Source organism: Scaptodrosophila lebanonensis, unplaced genomic scaffold (assembly GCF_003285725.1).
Source record: "Scaptodrosophila lebanonensis strain 11010-0011.00,11010-0021.00 unplaced genomic scaffold, SlebRS2 tig00000034-arrow-arrow-pilon, whole genome shotgun sequence".
NCBI classification, from domain to species: Eukaryota; Metazoa; Arthropoda; class Insecta; order Diptera; family Drosophilidae; genus Scaptodrosophila; species Scaptodrosophila lebanonensis.
In genome coordinates, this window is record NW_022060541.1 from 1 (window position 1) to 24,200 (window position 24,200).

Here is a 24,200-nt window from a genome sequence, read left to right on the forward strand (position 1 = left end):
CTGCGCAGACAACCCCAGTACGTGTGTGAATTTTTTGCGTCGTTGTGTTGGATGTGCAGTTGTTGACGCTCATGAAAGCAGTTGCCTGTCTGGCGTAGCCTTGCACGCCTTTTTCGTTTATTTTTTGGCACAGGTTTTATGCTTGGGAATTTGAAAATCGCAGCTAGAAACCAATGCCAGTAGCACAACAATAGGAGCTCTTGTATAGCAGAAGCGAGGCACAAACTAAATAAATGTGAAAATACATATCTACATACTATATAAGTATGTGCATTCAAACTATCTACTAACTTGTACTCGTATCGGTGGTCATTTTTTAAATACAAAGCTACTCACAATGCACATTTTAAAAATAGTATTGCTGTATTTAGTATAATTTTTATTGAAATTAAATGGACTGGTGAAATTATCTGATAACTATTTTAATATTCTAGAACGTATACGTAGAATGAATTTATTGATATTTTATCGAAAGCATTCAGGTTCTTCACCGTCTTAACTGCTTTATACATACAATTTAAAAACTTTTAAGTAAATTAATTCATTTTTTTAAATGTTTAATCTGGTTCTATTGAACTTCTTCTTCAAAATGAAAATGAATTTATTGGATTCCGTTTACGGCTGAAACTTTTCCAATCTATAGTGAACTATTTATAAACAGCAACATTGAATATGACCTTCATCCATTTTGAAATTTGTAAGAGTCTAAATCAATTAGATAGTCAGCGGAATCAAAAGTAATTTAAGAACTAAAGTATAAATTCTCAAACACATTAATTTGTTAGCACTCTCCACCAATCGATATAAGCGATATGTCCATTAGTATGTACCAATATATTTTCAGTATTTCGATTCAGATTTAAAATAAATGGACCACAAAGGTACAATAAAGTGATCTGATTCTGTAGGCGGCTAACGATTCCCCGTTTGATTTTGCCTCCGCCAACATATAAATCATTCAAGTTAGTGGAATTTCAATGTTGTGGTTATAAAAAATAGTTTGTCGGGGTATGTAGATTTGTTTTGTTTCATTTGCTTTGGAAGAATTATTTACAATGAAAATAGACATGAATAAAATGCTTTTATTCTGGCCAGACAAGCCTACGCATGGCTAAAAATAATCGGTCACTGCGTCAGAGTCAATATATATCTTGTAAATTATGTATCTTTAGGTGATATTCGGAACTTTTTAGTCATTTTGTGTTTTCGAAAAATCGTTGGCCCTAAGAAGGACTGGATATATATTTTTCCAAGCTCCAATGGAATAGAATTAAATGAAAAGGGAACACATTTTAGTTGTTTGGCACCCAATATACAGAACTCGCAACAGACTAGTGGTTTTAAAATATTATTGCATTTCTATGGAATGCTCGCATAAGTAATATTACCCACTGGGTAAGTAATATTAATTTATATTTTACAGTAATTTATTAAAAACCGTTAAAGGTTTGTGTTAGGTGTTTTTCGCTTATTTGCTTATGACTTGCCATATTGGATCAATTAAATAAGAACAAATAAATGATCCTATTCAGCTGAGTGGTACTGGTGCAAGTACGTATGGAACTACTTGTGTATGTATGTATGTATGTGTTTATGTAGAGTATTTATTTTATGCCGCGTACACACAGTCAAAAGAAACAGATTACTTTTCGTCGTTGCCGCTGCCGCAATTAATCTTCTTTGTGTCGAGACAGCGACTTTTTTGTTATTTTTCTTGTCACCGTCGCCTTTTCTGCACACTTACCCACAACAATCATGTCCTCGTGACCGGAAACTGTCTGAAATGAAGGCGCTTCGCCGGACACTTCGCAGCGATAACGACCCGTCGACTGCAGACTCACCCGAGCCAGCACAACAACAATGTCTGTGGAGTTTTGTAGCTGGAAGAAAAAATAACACGAATATCGAAAACAATGAAAAAAAGGTCATATAATGGTTCAAGGAAATTATTTAATAAATTTATGAGCAACAACAAATTTGGCGAATAATCATGCAAAAAAAATCATCATCATTTGAGATGCGCCACCTGCGCCGCATTAAACCATCAGATCGTTAAGCGAGTACGCCTCGGGCTGTTCGGGCAATTTCAATTTACTCTTGACCTGCTGCTCATCAGCATTGACGCCCTGCTCGTCTGCCTCGTCCTCGTTCTCACCAACCAACAACCTCGTTGTCGTTGTCCACTTCGTCTTCGTCCTCCTCATATTCGTAGTCATCCTCATATGCTTCCTCAACCTCCAAATCATCTACGTCTAAGTCATCTTCCTCGTCTCTGCTTTGGTCGAATTCAACAACACCTCAGCATTTTTGTAAGTTCCTTATCGGTCACTGGGAGCACTTTGTCCAATGCCTCCCGATGTATCCATATCCTTCATGGCCTCCAGCAACTTCCTGTCCAGAGTGGAAATTTTGCCCTCCATGCTGACACCTCCCTGCCGCAGGCCCTCCTCAATAGGATGGCTAAATGGCTGACGAATTGCATTGGCCATCATCTTAACTGCATCATCCTGATTGAGCGGTGGCACAGACTCCTCCAACGTTTGCAGCAATTTCGATTGGCTTTTCGAGTACATTATTTCTGTATGCCAAAAATGTAATCAAAACCAAGCACAGACATTTGTCAACTGTTTCATGGCCCGCTAGATCGATATAAATCACACTCTCAAGCCACTACAGCCTACACAAATATTTTGAATATTTTAGAAATTTTACTTATTCCATTAATGTTTTAAAAACTAATTTAAATAAAAGCAGCAACTACAGCAGTTATATATAGAGGCAAGAATAAACGAAACAGAGGATCAATTTTCTTTCTTAAGATGGCGATTATAGCTTGTAATTGTACTTTGTCGACAAAATAAATACACTTAAAACAATATTCTTAGGGGTATCCGAAATTCTCTATTTGTTTTTGAATACAACTTTATAGTCGCTCTGGTGAAAGATGCACCCTTCTTATCTGAGCTTAGCTCACATTGATTGATATGCCACAAGAGCGTATCAAAGAAATTTATTAAAGTACAGGATATGAAGAGGAAATGCACTGCTTTACTTACCTCGACGTCGACGCCGGGCAGCGGGAATACCTGCCCCGGTGGCATATCGCGCGGCACATAGCGATAGAATTCGAAGCCATCCTTGTACCATTTCACTGAATACAGAGATTCGCCGTCCAAATCGAATTTACACAGCCTAATACAGCATCCTCGTGTCGCATAATGTGCTTAGGTATGCGTATCTCGGTCATTGTGAGACCTTGTGTTGGCACTGAAATAACCCAGAGAAAAATTTAAAGTTGCAGCTACTAAAAGACACTTTAAAAACTAGAACTATGCTAAAAATTGAACAATGTCTGGTGCATTTGCAGGGCGCAGCCACAAGTTTTCAATGCCGACACACACATCTTGGCCATAAATAACTTGCAGCGAGTGCAGGCAAGAGTCAAGGAAATGGAAAGAAACTCGCTGGCAAGCCTCAAACAATGCGCTTTTTTGTTTTCAGTCCCGCGCACAAAAGCGAAAGTATAGTATAGTATGGTATAAAAGGCAGCCAGGCGGCCAACTATTCAGGTTCCGCATGGCTTCATGTGCATCAGAAGACAACGTAAATCCCACCACGCAGAAAACAAAAGCTTTTCTCATACTCCAGTTTTATCAAAGTGCATATATGGACGTACGCTATCAGCATAAAATAAAATAATTTAAGACAACTAGTTATGTGCAGCTGATTAATGAGTCAGCGAATCATATCAAAAATATGTATTTCATTTTTCTCACGATTAGAGTTAATAACTATTTAGCTACAATACCACCTACGTTTTATTTTTTATTAAATATACTTTCTTATATAAATTATAACAATTTATTTCTCTAACATGCTAAAGCCAATTAAATATTTATCTATAATTCTCAGATAGATAATTTTAAAGTCATTCCTAATAATGATGCTGGGGGACAAAATTACGTGATCTAAAAACGATAGTGAAATAAATAAAATATGCGCAATAAAGTTTAATAAGAAATTAGTTAAATTATACTCAAGCTTATTTAATTCGCTATAAATGCCAAAGAAAATTTCCCCAAATTGCCACTGCCCTACTTCTATTCCCCTAATTCTACGTTCATTGTTGAACTAAATCTGGCGATCGCAGAATATTTTATATTTTACGATATTATGGCACCTTAAAGGTTTTATTTTTCCTTTTTGTTTCAATTGAAACCAAGGACCGCAAATATTGATTTTGTTTTTTAAAAGAAAAAATCATTCGCTCATAGTAACTTTGGGAAAGCGAGGAATTTACTGATATCCTTTTTAAAGGATTATCTATGAAATTTCACCATGATTTATAAATTTTATTTTTTATTCATTCGCTCACAATTTAATGATTAATTTTGAGTTTTACTTTAAAAATTAACCAATAATCATTATTGATGAGCAAAAAAATAAAACTTATAAAATAATGATTATTCTTTGAGTTTTATTTTTTGATCAAAAATAAAACTCAAGCTGAAATTTTGTCTGTTTCATAAGGATTAAGGACAAAATATATATGTATACTTAATCAGTGAGCCAACATTTTAATTAATTTTTAATTAACTAAATAATTAATTAATCAATTAATTATTTTTAAAATCACAAATATGTATGTAACAGGCAGAAGGCGGACCCCACAAAGTATATATATTCTTGATCAGCATGAAAAGACGAGTCGATATAGCCATGTTTGCCTGTCCGTTCGTCATTCTGTCCATTCGTCTGTATAAACGGAATTATCTCACAAAAGCTAGAATAATGATTATTCTTTGAGTTTTATTTTTGATCAAAACAATTTTGTCTTTTTCATAAGGATTGTTCGGCTTTAAGCCGGTAACTTGCCGGTATGGCAAGAGCAAATGATTCACAATCTTTATGTAAAAGAAAGACGGTGTCGTTCTATGCGCGATTTATTGGGCTAAGAAAAATAACACTCGCACAGCTCGACTTCAATATTACAAGTGTGGCTTTAATTGTAGGGAAGCTACTAACAGTACAACGGCCCCCGCCGTAAGCTCAACATACTTGTAAGAGCGGCAATTGCAATTATGCTGCTCGCAGGCAGCTGCAGTGTATGACAATTTTCTCTTAACTACTAATGCGTTGCTTTCAATTATAATTCTCTTAATAATCTTAAAACTAAGTGAAATGCCTTTACAAGGATTAAGACAAAATTTATATATATCCTGTCGAGGCAAGATTTTTATTATAATATAATTAATTTTAATTAATTAACAAAAAAAAAATTACAAAAAAATTAACTTAATTTTTTTTTATTTCATTAAATATTAACTTTAACTATTAATTGTTTAATTTTACAAAAAGTAGTTTTTTGCAATCTTAAATCCGATTTAAGGGCAGAAAATGCCGTTTCGACACTCACTTGCATTGCAGGGACAGAGTGCACAACTTAGCCAGATTGTATAAATTCAGAAACTTGAAGTTTTTTTCTTCCCAGTACTGCATTATATTTATGCTATGTCAGCTGGTTTGGGGTTATATTTATCTATTTTCAGATAAGCTGTTTGTAGTTCTTGTCAAATACATCATCTTCTTCTTCGTCACCTGAAACTACCTCAATTGAATTGAAGAACTCATTAAAAGAGAGAAAAAGTTCAATGATTACAGTCCCTGATTGAAACTCATTTTATTTTAATTTTATGTTGAATCACAAGAACAAGGTACTCCAAAAAATCAATTGCTTTAACAGCAGTTTTAATTATTCTGCTTGAAATAATATATATTACTTTACAATTTCCACACAACAATGGCAAATTTTATATTGAAAATGTAATGTAATCTTATTTGTAGTTGCGAAGCTGGAAACATCAAAGTTGAAGCCTGTGTTAACAATACATGATAATTATAGCCATGAAGACTTTTCTGAAAGCAAATAACAAATGTTCCCATACACACACACATTAATAACACGTGCCCTATCTCGTTTGCCAGTAAAAATGTCTCGAAACTGTGCCACTTAAGGGTTCTCACATTCTCGCAGGCACATATTCGAGGTGTTGTCTTACGGCATATGTGCGAGTATTTCCTCGAAATTGTTCACATTTTGAAGTGCGTCGATGTGACAGTCACTAAAATTTAAAGGCATTTCCAAATTTAAAAAAGATGTTTCTTAAAAAAAGAAGTTATCAAAGTAATTCCTATATGTAATAAAATAAAATTTTAGGAGACACAAAAATTATTTTAAATAAATACAGTGTAATATTGTCTTACATACATAACCACAACTTTTTGTTAGGCCAAAGAAATTTGTTATAACAATGATAGAAAAAAAAAAAACATAATGATTCCTTGAAAAGAATAAAGACAAAACAATATGAAAAGGTGTATTTAATAAATACTTCAAAAGCTAACTACATATGTATTTAAGCCCTTTCACCTCTTCCATACAAGAAGTACTTGTATTTAGCTTGCTCTGCCAACAAAACCAGATTTTTATACCCTGTACCCAAAGGGTACAAGGGTATATTAGTTTAGTGCGAGTGCACATGGAACACACAGAAGGAGGCTTGGTAGACCCCACAAAGTATATATATTCTTGATCAGCATGACAAGCCGAGTCGATATAGCCATGTCCGTCTGTCCGTCCGTCTGTCCGTCTGTCTGTCCGTCTGTCTGTCTGTATGAACGCAAGGATCTCCGAAAGTATAAGAGCTAGAATAACCAAACTTGGTATACAGATTTTCCTGAGACCGAGAAAGGACGAGTTTGTTCATTTTTTCTGATCCACCCCCCCACTCCCCCCCTATTAACGATTTTCTATAACTCCCGTAATTCTTGGAATTTTGAACTAAAATTTGGCAGTCACATTAGGTTAGTAATTATATAACCGTATACCAAGTCTCATTATGATAGAATGATCGGAAAGAAAGTTATAGCCATATAACCAGGCTCAATGCACACATACATACATATGTACAAGTACACAAACACGCATAGACACGATTCTGATGTAATTGTAAATGTATGTATGCATGCATGGAATATTTTATATTTAATTAGTTAATATTTAGTTAATTAATTAAATTAATTTAGTTAATTAATTAAATTAAATTAATTAATTAATTTAATTACTTTTTTGTGGGGTGGTACAGGGTATTTAAGAGTTGAGCCTGCTCGACTTTAGCATTCCTTTCTTGTTTCTATTTGCCACCTTTAAAAGTTGGTTTTTTTTCAACGCTTATATAAGCCACATTTTTTGAGAACTCAGCTGAATAGATAAGAAAATGTTTACCAATTAACTTTATTTACAATGTAAGAAAACTTTGATGTTGATATATTGATGTTTGGGGATATGTGTGTGTACCATGCACCGTTTTTGCAAACACAGCCTCAAATAACTATGTGAACATATTATTGTGCGTTGAAATTTGTTTAAAGCAAAAGGGGCATTTAATTTTTCCATACAAAGCGGCGACTTTAAAGGCTTAAACTTTTTGTGCTTGTGCTATTCCTTCGGCGGCTACAACAGGCCACCGCAAACAAAAAGTGCCACCTACAATGCACAAAGGCAAACAGCCGCCATTGCAGCGGCCGGCGACAACGACGCCGCAGCTATGGCAGCCAGTTCTTGCCACAAGCAAAGCGCAAGTGGCGCCGCCAAAGACCGACACGATCCTTTGAGTGCATTTCCGCTTGGCACACAGCACCATTTGTTTTCTATGCGTATGTGTGTTGTTGTGGGTTTGTTTGTGTGTTCTGGGCCGACACTTTGTGCAAAATATTTATAGCATAAGTATGATTTAGCTTTATGCTCTGTGCCCTCAACTATGTATTTTGCGTAGAGAAAAGCAAGCAAATTGCGTTTAAAAAGCAGCGCACAAAAGTATGCATGTATGTATGTATCACTACCCACCAGGGCTGCCAATTTCGCTTCTTGCCCGTCAAATCTGGCTGTTTTGTAAGGCCTGTTGCGGGAAAAAATGGAGAATTGCGGGAAGCGGGAATTCTGCATTTTTAGAAATGTGTTTGACTTTTTTCCCGATTTTTTTAATTTAGTCACCATTCACATATAAACTATAAAAAATTGGCGGTTCATCATATTTTTATCGATATTTGCAAATACCCCTACTAGTTTAGGGCAAATTATCATCTCCTTTGCATAACATAGTGTTAAATGTAAATTGTAAAATAATAAAAGAATACACCTAATTCTGTTTTTACACGGTGTGAAAATTAAAAATTGTATATATTGTTACACGACTTTATTCCATTTGGCACATTAAAATTACAAATTGAATAAATAAAACACACACAGCTGACGAACAGCTAAAAACCATTCTTATGTGGGTCGTTTTGCACACATTATACACTTATGTGTTTTAATAAAATAAACATCTATTTTACTGATTTTAATAGGTTTTAGCATTTTTGCATATGATCAATGTCTTTTTTTACACGGTTTTGTTCTGGAACGTGTAAAAACAGAATTATGTACTATCAAACTGCCGAGATGCTTGGCTAAATAACGAAGAATTCAAGGCTTTGATTCGAAAAAATGACTCGGATGGGCATAGGGCTTACTGCAGCTATTGCAAGATCACTATTACAGCCAAGCTTAGTGATTTGCGCGCTCATGCAACAACAAAGAAGCACACAAGTGCAATGAACTGTTTTATTCAACAACAAAAATTGACTTTGTCATTTTGCCTAACAAAACTATGCTGCTTTGGCTGCCAATTGCCTAATAATTATTTACGCAGGATTAGGACGACCATGCCGTACAAATGCGTACCTCTCAGAACTGAATGATTTAATGTAAATATTACCTTACAACAAATAAATTGGTAAGCCATACAAGTAACCGCCTTTTTTTAGGTTTTTTCTATAAATTTTCAGCTTTTGTAGCCCTTTCTTCTTCCAGTTAGAAACAGCTTGAATTAAAAAAGTGGCAGCACTGCTACTCACCCAATCTCTCGCTCTCCCTCTCTCTCTCTCTCTCTCTCTCTCTCTCTCTTTCGAGTGCCTGGTCTCACGCTGGAAGCAGCAGCAACATCAGTAAGAAATTTAATCTAGCAAGCTCGTATATTTTACAGTTGATTTAATTTCTGTTCACACAAAAGCAACAAAAGTTTCAAAACACTGCCAACCTTTATGCCAAAAATATCTTTCAAACAAATATCAAGTGCCACGTTTTATCTCCAAAATGGTGACAGCAAATTATCAGCACCGTTGCGTACAAGTTTAACTTGTTGTCTGCTAATTATGAAGCTAAAAAACTGGAGCATTTCAAATGAAAACTTTTGTTCAAGCTGTGCTTAATTGTAAAGCGACCTAGACAGCAGTCGAAGGATAGAGGAAGTAAAACCGAGACACGAGACGCCACCCACATGCCATTCACTAATTCGCATTCGAGTTTGGTGCAAGGATAGAATTCATCGTTGCCTGACTGCCTGTTTGACTGCTGAAAAGTTTTCCATTTGATGTCGTGTAAATGCCATAGTCATTTGTGAAAATACCTCTAAAAAGTTTCGTGCTAAATTGTTGTTGATTTTTAAATGATTTCATTTGCCGCTTGTGGGCAAATGTCAAGCGCACTAAAGTTGCCAAACTAATTCCCTGGCTGCTTGTTTACTTGGACAAGCTCAGATGCCAAAAGCAGCATAATAGTTTTTCAAATTAAATTTACTAATTTTCATCCTCACGATGAATGGAAGTTAATATTATTTTCTTAAACTCTTTCACAACAACAAAGTTTACAACAAGCCAAGCATAAATAATTGCTGAGTATATATACAAATATCAAACCTTCAGTATGTAAAACTTTTAATTAATTAAGCACAAAAAGCTTTCAGATTTTGTTGTTGATATTGGGTAGCATTATTGCGTTGAAAAGAAAAGTGTATGCCAATTTACGTTAATCAGATCCCAACTCTTAATGTTAAACGATTGATGACTTATGTTAGTTAATTTATTGAAAATGTATTTGCAACAATCAACAGGATATATAAATAAGTACATACATATACAACTATATTTGAATATTGATGGAAATACGTTTTGCTAAACGCTTAGAAATTGTCTTTAAAATAAAAAATTTTGAAATGTTTTGCTTTGATTTTAAGAGCTATTCATTCAAAGCGCTCTTCGATTTTAAAATACTTTACAACCAAAGGTCTAAGCACCATTTTCAAAACGTAACTTAAACCTTTTATATTGAGTAAATTTTGCTAGTTTGCGGTTAAACATCGGAGGCCAGTAACGTACTAATTTCATCAATTGAAAGTAACACACAAAAGGCGCTCAGTTGCCAAATGCAAACAATGAATGGAGTCAAGAAAAATAAGTATCTGTAGAGCTCTACAAGTATTATTGGGTGGCTTAACCACATTTTGACAGGCTGCAAAACAATGTAATCCAGCGTTTGTGATATGAGTAGCTCAGCTGGCTAACTGCCTAACTACAAATTACTAAACATGCCAGGCAAAATGCAATTCATTTTATTAAAGTCCATTGAGAAGTTGTTGGAAATGGCAACCAAAGAGGACCCTGCATATAGTAAGATGAATCTGAAAACTTGTCCGATGCAGCCTCACAGTTATGTTGGCAATTGATAGGCAGTTGTTGCTAAATCAGCTTCACTTGAAGCTTTTGAGCTTTAACAAACCCCAGGCAGCTGGCCACAACAACAATTGCATACATTTCAATGCAAATTTAACAGATGGCAGCACTATCTGAGAGCTGAAGCGAAGTGCTGTATACTGCAGTAAAGTGAGGTGAAGCACAGACAGAAAAAATTATGATGTGGCCCAGTTGATGTGACGGCAGGCGATACAAAAGAGAGGGAACAACAAGGACGAGGATGCAACTTCGACATCGGCGTCGGATGCGGATGCTAACCTTAAGCAAATAAAGATGTTTTTGCATGTTTCGCAACGCCGGCAGCATCAATACGCAGCATTCAAATCAAGCCAGACGCCCCATAGTGGCCACACTCCGTCACACCCCCATCCCATCCCCTATTAAACCGTTTGCCTAGAACGTGCTTAATCTGCAATCAGAAGCGGAAGTTTGTCTCAGTCTACTGCGACATCGAATGAGAAAGCCAACGACAACTTTATGCCATTGTCTCTCTGCCGCCTTCCTCGCTGTCTGCCAGCCTTACTGCCTGTTTCTGTGTATGCCTAGATATATATACATACTCGTATGTATGTATGTGTATATGTGCGTGTAAATATGCGTGCAACGTTCGGTTTCTTTTGAGAGTTTCGCCTTGGCAAATGGGGCACGTTCCTTTAGTCTTCTCTGCATTGCAGACACTCAGCACTTTCATTTGCATATTTCGTGCAAAGTTTTTTTTTCTTTTTTTTGTTCCTTCCAGACTAAAACTTAAGCATCAATTTTTGTTCCGAAAATCAGTAGCAACATCAGAATCATCAGTGTCTTGTTTCAATGCTCGCGCATTTAGTGCTTCACTCAAGTAATGTCTAAACTTTTTGGTTTGACATCCACAGCAGCAACTGTGTCAATATTTGTGCTTCGCTCTTGTCTGTTTATTTAAAGTTCGCTGCAACCAGTCGCGATATTTTCTGTTTTTAGCAACAATGCAATAGATATTTGCACAATTGAAATCGATGATCAGACAAAGACAATAGCATGAAATTACTTTCTGATTATAGTGCACAATGGACAGGCTGGCAGGGCACATATTTATTTATAAGAGTAAATACAATACGTGAAGACACACTTGTTTAACAAGCCAATTCCGTTTATATAAATGTTTACAAGCATGTATAGATGATAATAGGAATGAAAATGTTCTACATAAATGAAAAAGAGGCTCAATTCTTCTGAAAAGAATTGGAATTACATTTTTATCTTAAATTATTGTATTTGGAGGATGCAACCATCTCTTAAAATCAAAATGATAACAAATAGAACTATGATGGGACGCTTATCATATTTAATCATAAGACAAAAGAAGAAAGGCAGCCAAGGCAATAGTGAATTTATAGCTAAATAGATCATCCGCCCCGTATTGAAGATTTTTCAGAATATTTAGGACAAAAGAATGTAAAGAATGGATTTTATAAAATAAATGTAAAGAAATATTCAGTTTAGCTTACTTCTCTTGTCTAAGCAGTGTCAATGTGTATTCTTGTTTTCTTTTTTTTCACATAGCTGATTTGTACATAAAGACTAATCTATTAAAAAATTTCCACTTAAAAAGGAACAACCCGATGCTTTTGCTTTTGATTCTAAAGGTAAATTTTATAGCACTTGCTCCACTGGAAACAGAAATGTATGTAGTCATTTAAAAAATGAGCCTCAATCATAGTGCAAACATTTAGTTCATTTTAAGACTCCAATTAATGACTTGGATTTTGACGAACTTGCTTCGTGATTAACGAAGATGCAGTCAACAAGTGCGTGAATTTATCAAAAATCGGCCATAATCTTCGGTAAAATTACTTCACGTTGAAGTAAATACCTCCATATCAACGATTCATTACATTTTAATCGGGACTTGAAACTGATTTTTTTACAAACAAAAAACACTAAGCCATCAACTACTTTCCGTATTGGCCAGATTAGGCATTGTTCGACTTTTACTTTTTCGGAAAAATGTATTCCCTGGTTAAAGCAAAGCGTAATGTGCACGTAGAAGCCAAACAAAAAGATTTGTCCCGACACCGTGAAGGCCATATCGACCAACGAAAGCTTTTCGACCGTGCACTAAATCTAAATCACTATATGGAGTCCGACTGGGACTATTTTGAATAAAATTAATTGATTTTCAATTCAATCTCATTGCAAATTCGGTAATTGAATTAAATTTTAATGTTACTTTAACATGATTGTGCAAACATATATTTGAATTATTACAATTACACATTTGTCATGCAAATGTAATTAGTTGATACAAAAGAATTGAAGGTTTAAGCCCAATAACTATTCATAGAGATACATACATGTATGTATTGAAAGAGTATTTAGGTAACCATGAGTGAGTTATATGCATCGGCTTGCTGCATAGGAGTGAATGCGGCTAAGAATTGTTCACCATAAATCAAATCAAATGTGCCTTGCAGCAAATTATTAGCCTCTTAATACAAATGTCGTTATGCATTGACATGTCAAATATGCTGAAATACAAATAGAAATTATATTTGTATATTCATATGCATGCAAGACATTTATTTTCTTTAATTATATTATCAATTAAAAGGCCTGACACACACATAAAGATGAGCACAGCTGTAATAATATAATCAAAATTCACTTTAATGAATAAACACACTGGAGGCAGCAACATTAACAATAAACACATGCATACTTAGGCATGCCGGTATATAAATGAAATCAATTAATTTAACATAAATTGACACATCAACTTCGGGCCAATATGATTAATTACAAACACGATACATATTCCATTTAAACATGGCATTAAATTAAGCTCGAAATTGAGAATCAAAAAGTAAGTAAAAAGTAAGTACAATGTATTGTAAGTCATCATGGCCTGGAGTCATATTTTGTGAAGCCTAACTGTTGCTTAAACCTTAATAAACTTGCAGCCATGCCCTGCCGCTTGCAACGCCCCTTTTCATTAACTGGCAGCAGGGCTGCGTGTCGCCAAACATTATGTTCATGTGCTGCCAATAAATATGTACTTCCTTATGCTGCGCACAGCTTGTGCTGTGCCCCATGCCACGTGATCATCAAGCTCTTGTTGGGTTAGTTACATTTGTGCACGACAACATGCAACGACTGCTAAAGTGAGCGCCACGTTTTCTTAATTTTATTGGCAACATTTTCGATTTTTTTCTCAAACATTTCTCTGCGACGCATTCATTTTCGGACTTGGCACGCGTACGTGACCTCATAATAACAAAATACGATTTTTATCTACAATTCTAGTGAAGCGCTAACAAAGGCAAGCCACAAAAAGAATGGAAATAATAATCATTTTATCCCCTTCGCCGACTTCTTTTTTGTTTGTTATTTCCTTTTTGTTCCAACTTGTCTAGACAAAAATTGTTTTTGTCGGTAATTACTTGCGTCAATTGAGCGCGCTTTATGTTAGTATGCATAGCTAAATTAATGCTAAGTGCTTGCCTCAATGGTGCGCAAAGGAGCAGAGGTGTGGCACAAAACTTCCGCTTTGACAACTTGCAACAGCTGCAGACAGAAGCAAAAACTTGCGCGTGTTTATTTATTTAATTAAATGCCGCTGTGCCACGAAAGTTAACGAAGTTTTTCGAAAAGTATAGCAGCACTAATGCATTGATTGCTAACACCAATGCAGCCGACAATCAAGTTAATTAGATAGCTAAGTAGAAATGAAAAACCTGCACAGTATTTTATTCTTCGCATTGTTTTATTTATGTTCTGTTTTATTTATGCCACATAGCAGAGTTTATGTCGTCCACTGTGCTTGTTGCTGGACGTACGGACACAACGGGGATTGTAGCAGACAGGCCGCTATTAGGAAATCAACATTTGTTTTCAGATTTTGCGGTTCACTGACTACTTGAGAGCCACCTAGGCACAAAAGGCCAAGGATAATAAAAACAGCAAACAGCTTCAGGTTGTACATCTTCTTAGTTACAGACTTTACTGACACTTTTTCTCAACTTGACTCGAGCTATTTATACCCAAATGCTTCATAATATAAAACCTACTTAATTGCTATATACTTGCTCATGAATTGGTCAACAAATATTAGCACAGATGGTGTCGATTAAAACTGCATATATTGCTTATATAAGTTAAGATCAGATTCGTGTATAAAAGGCAGATGCCGTTAAACTGAAGAACTAGTTAAAATCTAGATCTTCAAGATGTACAACAAGAAACTGTTCCTCTACTTGACACTAACTGTCACCATTACTCTTTTATTTTGCACGGAATCCACCCTAGCTGAGTGCAGTGAAGACAGTAACGACAACAATGGTGGAAAACAAATTGCACCTCTAGCTCGTTTATCAGAAAACGATAAGCTATTGGGACTAATGTGCTTGCTTAACTCGCCCCTCTGTCCCTTCTTGGCAACAACAACAACAAATAATTGGGGATAGATCATTGAAAGTATGATACCTATAAATAATTGTATCCATATAAATGATAGAAAAATTGTATTTCGAAAGAAAGTACAATAAAAACCTTTCAGCATTAAAAAAAAAAAAGTAAATCATTTTGTTTTATTTTTATGAGAATATATATTTAGCAAATACAACATATGCAAGGATGCCACAGAGAAGTCCGGTGGTTTCGGCTACAGTTGTTTTGAAAACTCCGAAAAAATACGTCGGTGCCACAGAACTTCAAAATATTTAATTTTTTAGAACTTCCCCTCCAACCCAGCTATCAGCAACAGCTGACTGTCGACGCTCATATTTGACTGACTAATTGTGTTTGAATTAAATAAATGTAGCATACTAAGTTAAATAAAAAACAAATATGCCATTTGCATTAATATAAGCCCGCGAGCATTTGCTGAAACGCCAATTAATAGTTGAAAAAATACAACACAAATGTTTAAGAATGATCCCACAAAAGAATGTTGCTTATTAAAAATTTAATTTATTTGTAACAGTTTTTATAACAGTTTTTTTCTTCCACAAATTGCACGAAAATTGCGTCCTGTTGTGATTTGAAATTGAATTCAAAAAAAAAAAAATGTACTTACATTTTGTATCCCTGGTCCGTATTGTATATTCAAATGACAGTTTATGAACATTCACATTCTCGCTAACACTCAGACTTGCCCAATTTTCGCCAAGTTTGTTTAATTAATAGACAGTGGTGTAGCACTTATTTGAAACAGGAATTGCGTCAATTATATATTTTATTTTTAAATTTCGTTTAAATCACTAAATAAGACTTAATTCAGCAAAATGTGATGTTCGCAAAATTTATTTTCTTTTTGTTTTGGATGCTGTGTGTGAATACTGGTGTTTTAAGTATACATTAAGTAATTTGTTAAATTAATAATATTACATAGGATATACAAAATATTTTTGATGCAGATTGTTCATAAAAACTATAAGGCTTATATTCCAATGTCTTTATTTGTAAAATTTTAAAAAAAACTATTTACAAAGGCTATCTACTACTTAGCTTAAAAGCCCACCAACAACTTAATATTGGGGTTGTTTGGACATACAAGTCGCAATCTAGTGTCCATCCTCCATCGGTATCTCCATAGCTTGGATTCTATCGGCTTCACTTTTTCTTCTCTCCAGCATCAATTCCTTCTAAAACTGATTATTTCTCTCTAAATAATCCATATCAATTAATTACCTAAACTAAATTCTATAAATAAATGAAATTGTTTTCGCAACACACTCAGTAGCTCAAACAAAAATTACATACTTTTCACATCAAGACTTAAAATTTATGAAATCTTTCGCATAAAAGATAGACACTATTTTTTATTTTATTTAAGTAGTTGAAGCTCCACCAAAAGGAAGAGGGCATACTGGAGAGCGCAACATACAGATAGCGATTAGGAAATCTACATAAGGCCTAAGATTCCAGCAAAATAAAAGTAGTTATAACTTTAGAGTTTTACATTTTACACAAATATGTTTGGAGCAACTGAGTACTAGGTCTTTTACAAGTATACTCTGGTTACACTGCTGAACTACAACAACCTTGTTGTGACAATTGTCTTAGTTTATTGAGAAATTTATTTGCAGAATAGCAAACCCAACAATTCAATATTTACGCAGATGTAATTGCCTTTATTTGTTTTGTTATGGTTGTAAAAGTTATATGATGATGTCGTTCTGCTTCCCAAACCACTAGGTTCCAATACACGATGCTGAGCGTTGCTTTGTGGCTCCTCCTTTTAGGTCTTACCAATCATGCGAAAAGGTATTGTTTGATTTTAAAAGAAACTGATTGTTCTGATTTGAAATGTATAAACAATTCCATTTTTTTTAAAGCATTAGCTGAAAAGATGCAGTAGAATTTTGACTGCTCGTCGCACTCCAATTTGTTTTTATTGGAACTATGCAGTTACGGAATTAAACCAGTCTACACCTGCGTATTCAGTTAATAGTTTTAATAAATGCTAAGCTATTTTTTATTTTCTAGCTTGTTTGATCACTTGGTTGTTTTACAGTAGGCGTCTTAAAAGCTTCCATTAAAAACTTGTCAACTGAGCTAAGCAATAAGCTTTGTCTGCACCGGATCAATCTTCATCATCAAATATGACAGCAGTTTTTGTTCACATACATATATAATGTAATTATCTGACAATATCTATCTAGACATATTCAGACATATTGTTTAAGTTTATTATACCAATGAGAAAACATGCTAGACGTATTTCTCATCCGTTGACAGACACAGCGAAACCCATAAACCTCATTCGTTTCAGTGAATGGTATACAGTTCTATATATTTCTTTTTGAAAATGTACATTTATAAAACAACGAAAAATCCAGCTACCAATTTACGTTAAATAATTGCAAAAAAAATGGAATCTGCGGAAAATTTGACAAAATAGTTGGCTTTCGCACTTGGTGAATAAAACGTCCGCTGTGTTCGATGGTCACAAGAGAACGAAAACAATGTTTATTTTGCAACATAAAGGCGCGATTGCTTAGTTGACAGTGCATCAATACCGTTTTACATTAAAACCATTCATCTGCACAGTGGTAAAAGATATTAACCAATTCAATTCAAATACTTTACCTTAAATGACTAACAATTCAATCTTACATCTATTAACTTTAATGACTAAACAATCCAATTTCAAACAATCCATAAATGACAACTTAAATATAAAAATACAAAAATATAATATTATAAAACAACGATACCTATTTACACACAAATATGAATGAATTCTAAACATCACTACTAATATTAATTGTTATTACCTGGCTTTGTTACTATACTATAGAAGGTAAATATTTGTACAATTTACTTACGTTCCAGAAAGAAATTGATTTATTAGATGAACAGAATGTATTCAAGCAGTTTTTTAATATCAGTGTCGCCATTACGTTGGTGTATTTGCACAAACCAAGCTTGGCCGATTGCACTGACAATTATAATGGTAGCTTACTCCTCCAAGCTCTCAATCTGGAGGAAGTAGCTCAGCTCTTTACTTTTGTTCTAAGACCAACAACAACAAGCCCTTACGCAGAAGAATATCAATAGTTCAATTAACTAACAAAAGAACTAAACTACTTACAAAATTTTCTAAAGTAGCATAAAAGCCAAAAATTCAATAAATCGTACAAATTATTGACTTTATTTAGTTTTCAACTGGTGTCTATTAAAAAGAAAAACAAATTATGTTTTTGATTTTGCCAATACTTGTACTTATATGCAAGAAAATAAAACCGCTTTAAGTTCTTAAATGTATTTGACTTAACGGAAAATTAACTTATACTTATATTGTCGCTGAATTTTTCTTAATGTAAATTGAGTCTTGAATATTAATTTTCGATAATTGTGCAACGTTGCGTATGAGTAATGCAGCCCAAGCGAACTTAATTATTCAATTACTTTCTTTTTGTGTCAACATACATATTTGATTCGAGTCAGCCTTGGCCCAAACGTCACAGAAGGCGCCAAGATAGCGACAGAGGCGAAAGTTAATTTTGTTTATGTTTTTAAGTAGTTTGATGAACTTTAATTAAAAATAAATAAGCCAACTTGTGTATTAATGCGACAACCTTGCCGCCACCATACGCACCCACAACGCGTCAAGCCAAGCGCAAGGCGTAGCAAGTTCAACTCGATGAAGCAGCTACAACCAGCAGTTAACATTTCAGTGGCAGGAACGAAAGCTGCTCGGATTTGTGGCATGCCAGCACGGATCTGGGTGGTTTTGTTGTTTTCGCTGCCGCTAGTGTTGGTGTTGGTTTTGGCCTTTGAGGGAAGCAATCGCTGTTGCTGCCATTTTAGCTTGACTTTGCCGTATGGCTTTGAACTGATTGACTTACTGACTGACTGACTCACTGACTGACTAACACAAAACTTGCTGTCAAACTCTGTGGACTCTGCGGACACTGTTGCCACAATGGATCCCGAGTTCGGGCTCAGTTTAACTGATGCATAAATAAATAATTTAATTGCTTGGCATGTTCAAAATTTCAGCAATTCTCTAGAATATTTAGAAATAGAAATCTGGGAAGTACACAGATTAAAACAAAAAAAAAAGTAAAAAGCCAAAGTCGGGTGTCCCGAACTGTGAAATACTCTGTACATATGTTTAGAATAATTATAGAAATTACTAAAATTAAGAGAAATTAAAAAAAAAAATTCATCGATTATACCTCTCTTGGTATTCGTACTGACGTAAAGGGTGTATAATTGCACATTTACAAAGCAATTGCGTTTATGTGAGTGTATGAATGCCTATGCGCATCTATTCGTGTCTGTGTAAACATGTTTGCAGTCACCAAAGCACCAGCATCAACAACAGCTGCGGGCAGCGCTTGGAACGCTGGAGCAGCAAATATATTTATGGCTATAACTTCTTGTAAAATCGGTCTATCATAGTGAAACTTGGCATACGGACTCATAATCACTAACTAGAGTATTTGCAAAATTTGAGTTCGAAATTCCAAGAATTACGGGAGTTAGAGAAAATCGCATTTGCGGTGGAGAGGGGAGCGGGAGGGAAATTCCAAAATATACATTTTCTGCGTATTCACATAAGGCATCTGGGACTAAAATTTAGTGTTCCTAGGTCGTATAGTCTCCAAAAAATAGGCGATTATACAAATGGAAAATCGGGAAAACCCCCATAGGGGGGGAAGTGGGGGAAAATCAAAAAATAAAACAAACTTACACAAATAAAACAAATTAAACAAACTAAAGGCATCTTTGGTGCAAAATTTGGTGTCTTTAGCTCTTATAGTCTCTGAGATCCAGGTGTTCATAGGGACGTCTGTCCCTGTCCCCGGACAGACAGACAGACGCAAGGATCTCAGAAAGTATAACAACAGAAAGTATAGAACACCAAACCTGGTATCCAGATTCTCCTGAGCCCGAGAAAGGACGAGTTTGTTCATTTTTCCCGATGCACCCCCCCACTTCCCGCTATTCGCGATTTTCTATAAATACCGTTTTTCTTGGAATTTTAAACTAATCTGATAATCGCATCCAGTTAGTGAATGTATATCCGTATCCCAAGTTTTATTATGATAGGTTGATTAGAAAGAAAGTTATAGCCCTATAACCAGGCCCAAGCTCTGCCCACAACTGTATTTGTTGCTGGTTTGACATAATTATTTAATGCACACATACATATGTACAAGTACACAAACACGCATAGACACGATTCTGATGTAAATGTAAATGCATGTATGGCATATTTTATATTTAATTTAACTAATTAATTAAATCAATTTTTTAAATAAATTTTTTTTTGTGGGAGGGTTCAAAGTATTTTACTTTAGCATTCCTTTCTTGTTTAATAATCGTATTCAGAAATCCATTAATAATAATTAAGAATTCGAATTTTATAAATTGTCGTTTAAACTTGTAGCTATATTCACCCAAAAGTTAATATTTTAATTAACTTGAATAACTTAACTTAAAATAATAAATATCAAAGAATATCTTTGAATATACTTAATATAAATACCTTCTTCAAACAACAATACATCCCCTATTGTCAAATGGATATACAATGATTGCATTTGAGGATTCGTTATTTCTTTCCTCTCTTTTATTCTGGAAGCTTACGGAACACTCTTTATTTATGATCTTTAGATTGGGATACAGGTCGGTCGACTTGAAAGTATTGCAGATAACATCTCCTCTACTGTTATATATTTTTGTATTTCTGAACCTTTTCGATACATGTCGGTCAACTTCAATTAATTGCTTTAAATTATTAAGCATTTCTTCCAATAATAGTACCTCTACACCTTCACGGAACCTTCATTAATTTATGAAAAACCTTTAGATATGGATACAGGTCGGTCAGCTTTTCACTTGAATGGTCAGCAAGTTTTCATTTAAAATTCTCAACTTCGTTGCTTTGGACGTTGTAACATACTAGATATATACGAGTAATAAAAAGAAGCGGCGCTGAATAAGTTTTCTTAAATAGTTTCTTGCAAAGAATTCCACGCTGGTAGAAGCTGGTAGAAGCGCATATTTGGCCAAATCTTTAATGCGTAAAACGTTTGAATTGCAGGCCAAAACTTTTTGGCCAACTTCCAACATTACAAACTGTTGTTGTAGTAGTAGTTGTTTTTGTTGTTGGTGGTGGTGATGGTGATGGTGATGCCTGTGCCCAAGCAAGTCACATTTGTTTTGCTTTGCCTCGGCTACTAATATTATTACGAAAAATATTTGCACACAAACTGAGGCGAAGGCGCAAAAAGTTCTTAGCCATTTTTGTGGCGTGCTCGTTCGTCGCTTCGGGCAAAAGTTGCTAATAAATTAAATAAACATGCACCCCCAGCCCAGCCCACCCCACACCCATTGCAAAGGCTCTGCTGGTACACATGTACATACATACAAACATACTTATTTACAAACACACGTATATATAAACAAAAAGCTGGTACTCACCGCTGCAGAGCATCAGCATCAGCAGAATGGGGAGGGAGAGGAAGGGCTGGATAATGCAGCTGCTGCTCCTACTCTGGCTCCCGCTCTTATGTTTTCCATTTGCAGCTACAGCCATGTTGTTGCATTAATGGTGCTGACTCGCTCTAAAAAACTAAGGCTCTCACTCTCTGGCCACGTCTGTTGCTGTTTCTGTTGCCGGCCTGATGTTGTTTGTAACGGTTTCCTTTTATTTTTTCTTTGCCTTGCAAGTTTCCGTTTGCGCGTGTTGCTAAAACTTTAATTTTTCAATTTGTTGCGGAATTTTTGGTTATTTTTTCTTGGCTTCTCTTTGGTCGCGTTACCGCTTCTACTGCCACTGCCACTGCCACTGCTGCTGTTTCTTCATTTCTTCCGTTCGTTGTTGCTGTTGCGGTTGTTGTTGCTTTTGTTTATTCTATATTTCTGTTTGCTCTGCTTTCAGTTTGTTTCGTTTTGTTGTTGTCTCATTTGTGCAATGTAATAAATTTCACTTGACCGCCAACGAGGGAGCGCGTCACACTCATACACACTCACACACACGCACTCTGTGTGTGTATGCTGCTATCCTTGTTGTTCTTGATGTTCTTGTTGTTGTTGCTTCTGCTGCTACTGGTGTTGGTTTAGCCTGACTTGGGTGGTTGACTGCGTTTTGTCGTTCGCTATTTATTTTTATTTTCCATGCGCTCCTTGCTATTTGCTTTTCTTATTATGCTACGCCGCAAATACGCATACACACCCACTAGAACTTACACACACACACGCACAGACACACCCATGCACATGCATACGCAGTCACATTTACATGCGCCCTGCCTTTTCTATATTTGTCCATTTGTCCATTTGTCCATTTGGCACCGCTGCTCAGTGCTTTCTATGTTTTTTTTATTGCCTGTCTTTGTTTTGCCTGTTGTTTCTGTTGTTGTTGTTGCTGCTGTTGCTGTTATTATTATTGTTGTTGTTCGTTCTTTGGTTCTTTGGTTTTTGCGTGCGCAAAATTAATTGAAACATCAGCAAAACGTCAGACTGTGCACATCCGCCTTTTTTATTTGTTTCAGCATCAAAGTCTATGGATGGATGGAGGGGGTCGGTCTACTGATGGCCAAGCTGCAAAAGGAAAGAAACACAACGAAATATTAAGTTTTTTGAACGAAATACAAATATTTTGCGAGTATTTCACTGCAATTGCTCTTATATTCATTGCATAATGCAACTACAACCATAAATTCTTTTGTTTTCTGCCGCTAAATGATTGTCAAATATCCGCAAATCGAAAATCAAATCAAAGTTTTGCTTTAGCATATCATTTGGAATAAAATCGAAGCATTGCGTTTTTATACTGGTTGCAAAATTCAAATTTTGATTTCTCCTATGACCACAATTTAAAGCACTGTCAGTTTTTCATGCAGTTCGGTTCTAATAGGCTAAGATCGAAACATATTTAAAGCAAAAGTTGGCGAATGTAAGGGGAATCAAAGGTGAAGTCGTAAAACTATGTTGAAAACAATCAATTTATTAAAAAGCTGTTACGAACATTTAAAAAAATAACATATATCTGAATTAATTTGGTTGGGATTAAATAGTTTGCCTTTTCAATAACATCACACGACACTATTTGTCGAAGACGACTAAAAAAATACGCATCCTAGATCTCCCATATAGAACAAGATAGAAAAATATATGTACTACTGAAGCTCAAACAGTCCTGTTAATTAAGTATGTTAGTTAAATAAAATTTGTTCATTGTCTACGTTAGGACAGATTGCAAATAAAAAGAATTTATAAAAAAAGTATAACATCAGGATGTCAGCAATAAAATAGTAGAACTCTTGTTTTCTTTTCTGTGTACTCCTATTACTTTTTGAGAATTGATGAATTGCTTAGAAGTGACTGATTTAAACACATAAATACAGAGAGAATATCGAGCAGAATACACATATAGTACTTGCTTACAAATGTATTTGATTAACTGATATAATAGCTTTACTTTTATTTCATTTTCTTTGCATGCCTACAAGCTCCTATAGATTAGTGAAGTACAAGTTAATTTACTTCAGAAATTTATAATATTCCTTAAAACCCTGCAATATCCTTTAAGTACACAAAGCTAATCAAGAAGTTATTGAACTGTTGGTCCAGTAACGAGTAATGAATACGAGCAGCCGCCAAATGCTGATAAAGTCAAAAACCCTGCCACAACAATACCACAATTAATTAGTCATACAATACACTCAATTATAATTAATATGCACTTAAGATGCTTGAAGTCAAGAAAGAGGTGACATGCCGTCCATTGGAAATACTAAGCTGCCTACATTGAGGTTGTTGGTATATTGTTCATGGTCTACTATATACCCTGTGGTTGTATGCTCCAGACAATACCAATTTAAAAAAGGAAATGAAACGAATGGCATGGAGTGAGCATAAATTAATAATGCTGCATTCAAACGTACAGTAATGGACCAACGGCAGGGCTTAGATTGATGACACGACTGCTTTCGGCCACCCAGAGCTCCACATGCTCAGGGTGTAGCACATTAAATTACATAAAATCAATTAAAATCGTACAAACTAAGCCTCAAAGCAACCAACTACGAGCAGGCTTTGCATCTGAAGACAAGACAAAAGACCACAGGCAG

At 35.2% G+C, this 24,200-nt stretch overlaps 1 pseudogene; it reads right to left on the minus strand.

Moving 5' to 3' along the window:
- Positions 1 to 1,744: 1,744 nt before the first annotated feature.
- On the minus strand, positions 1,745 to 21,688 carry LOC115622096 (annotated as a pseudogene).
- Between the last annotated feature and the right edge of the window lie 2,512 nt (positions 21,689 to 24,200).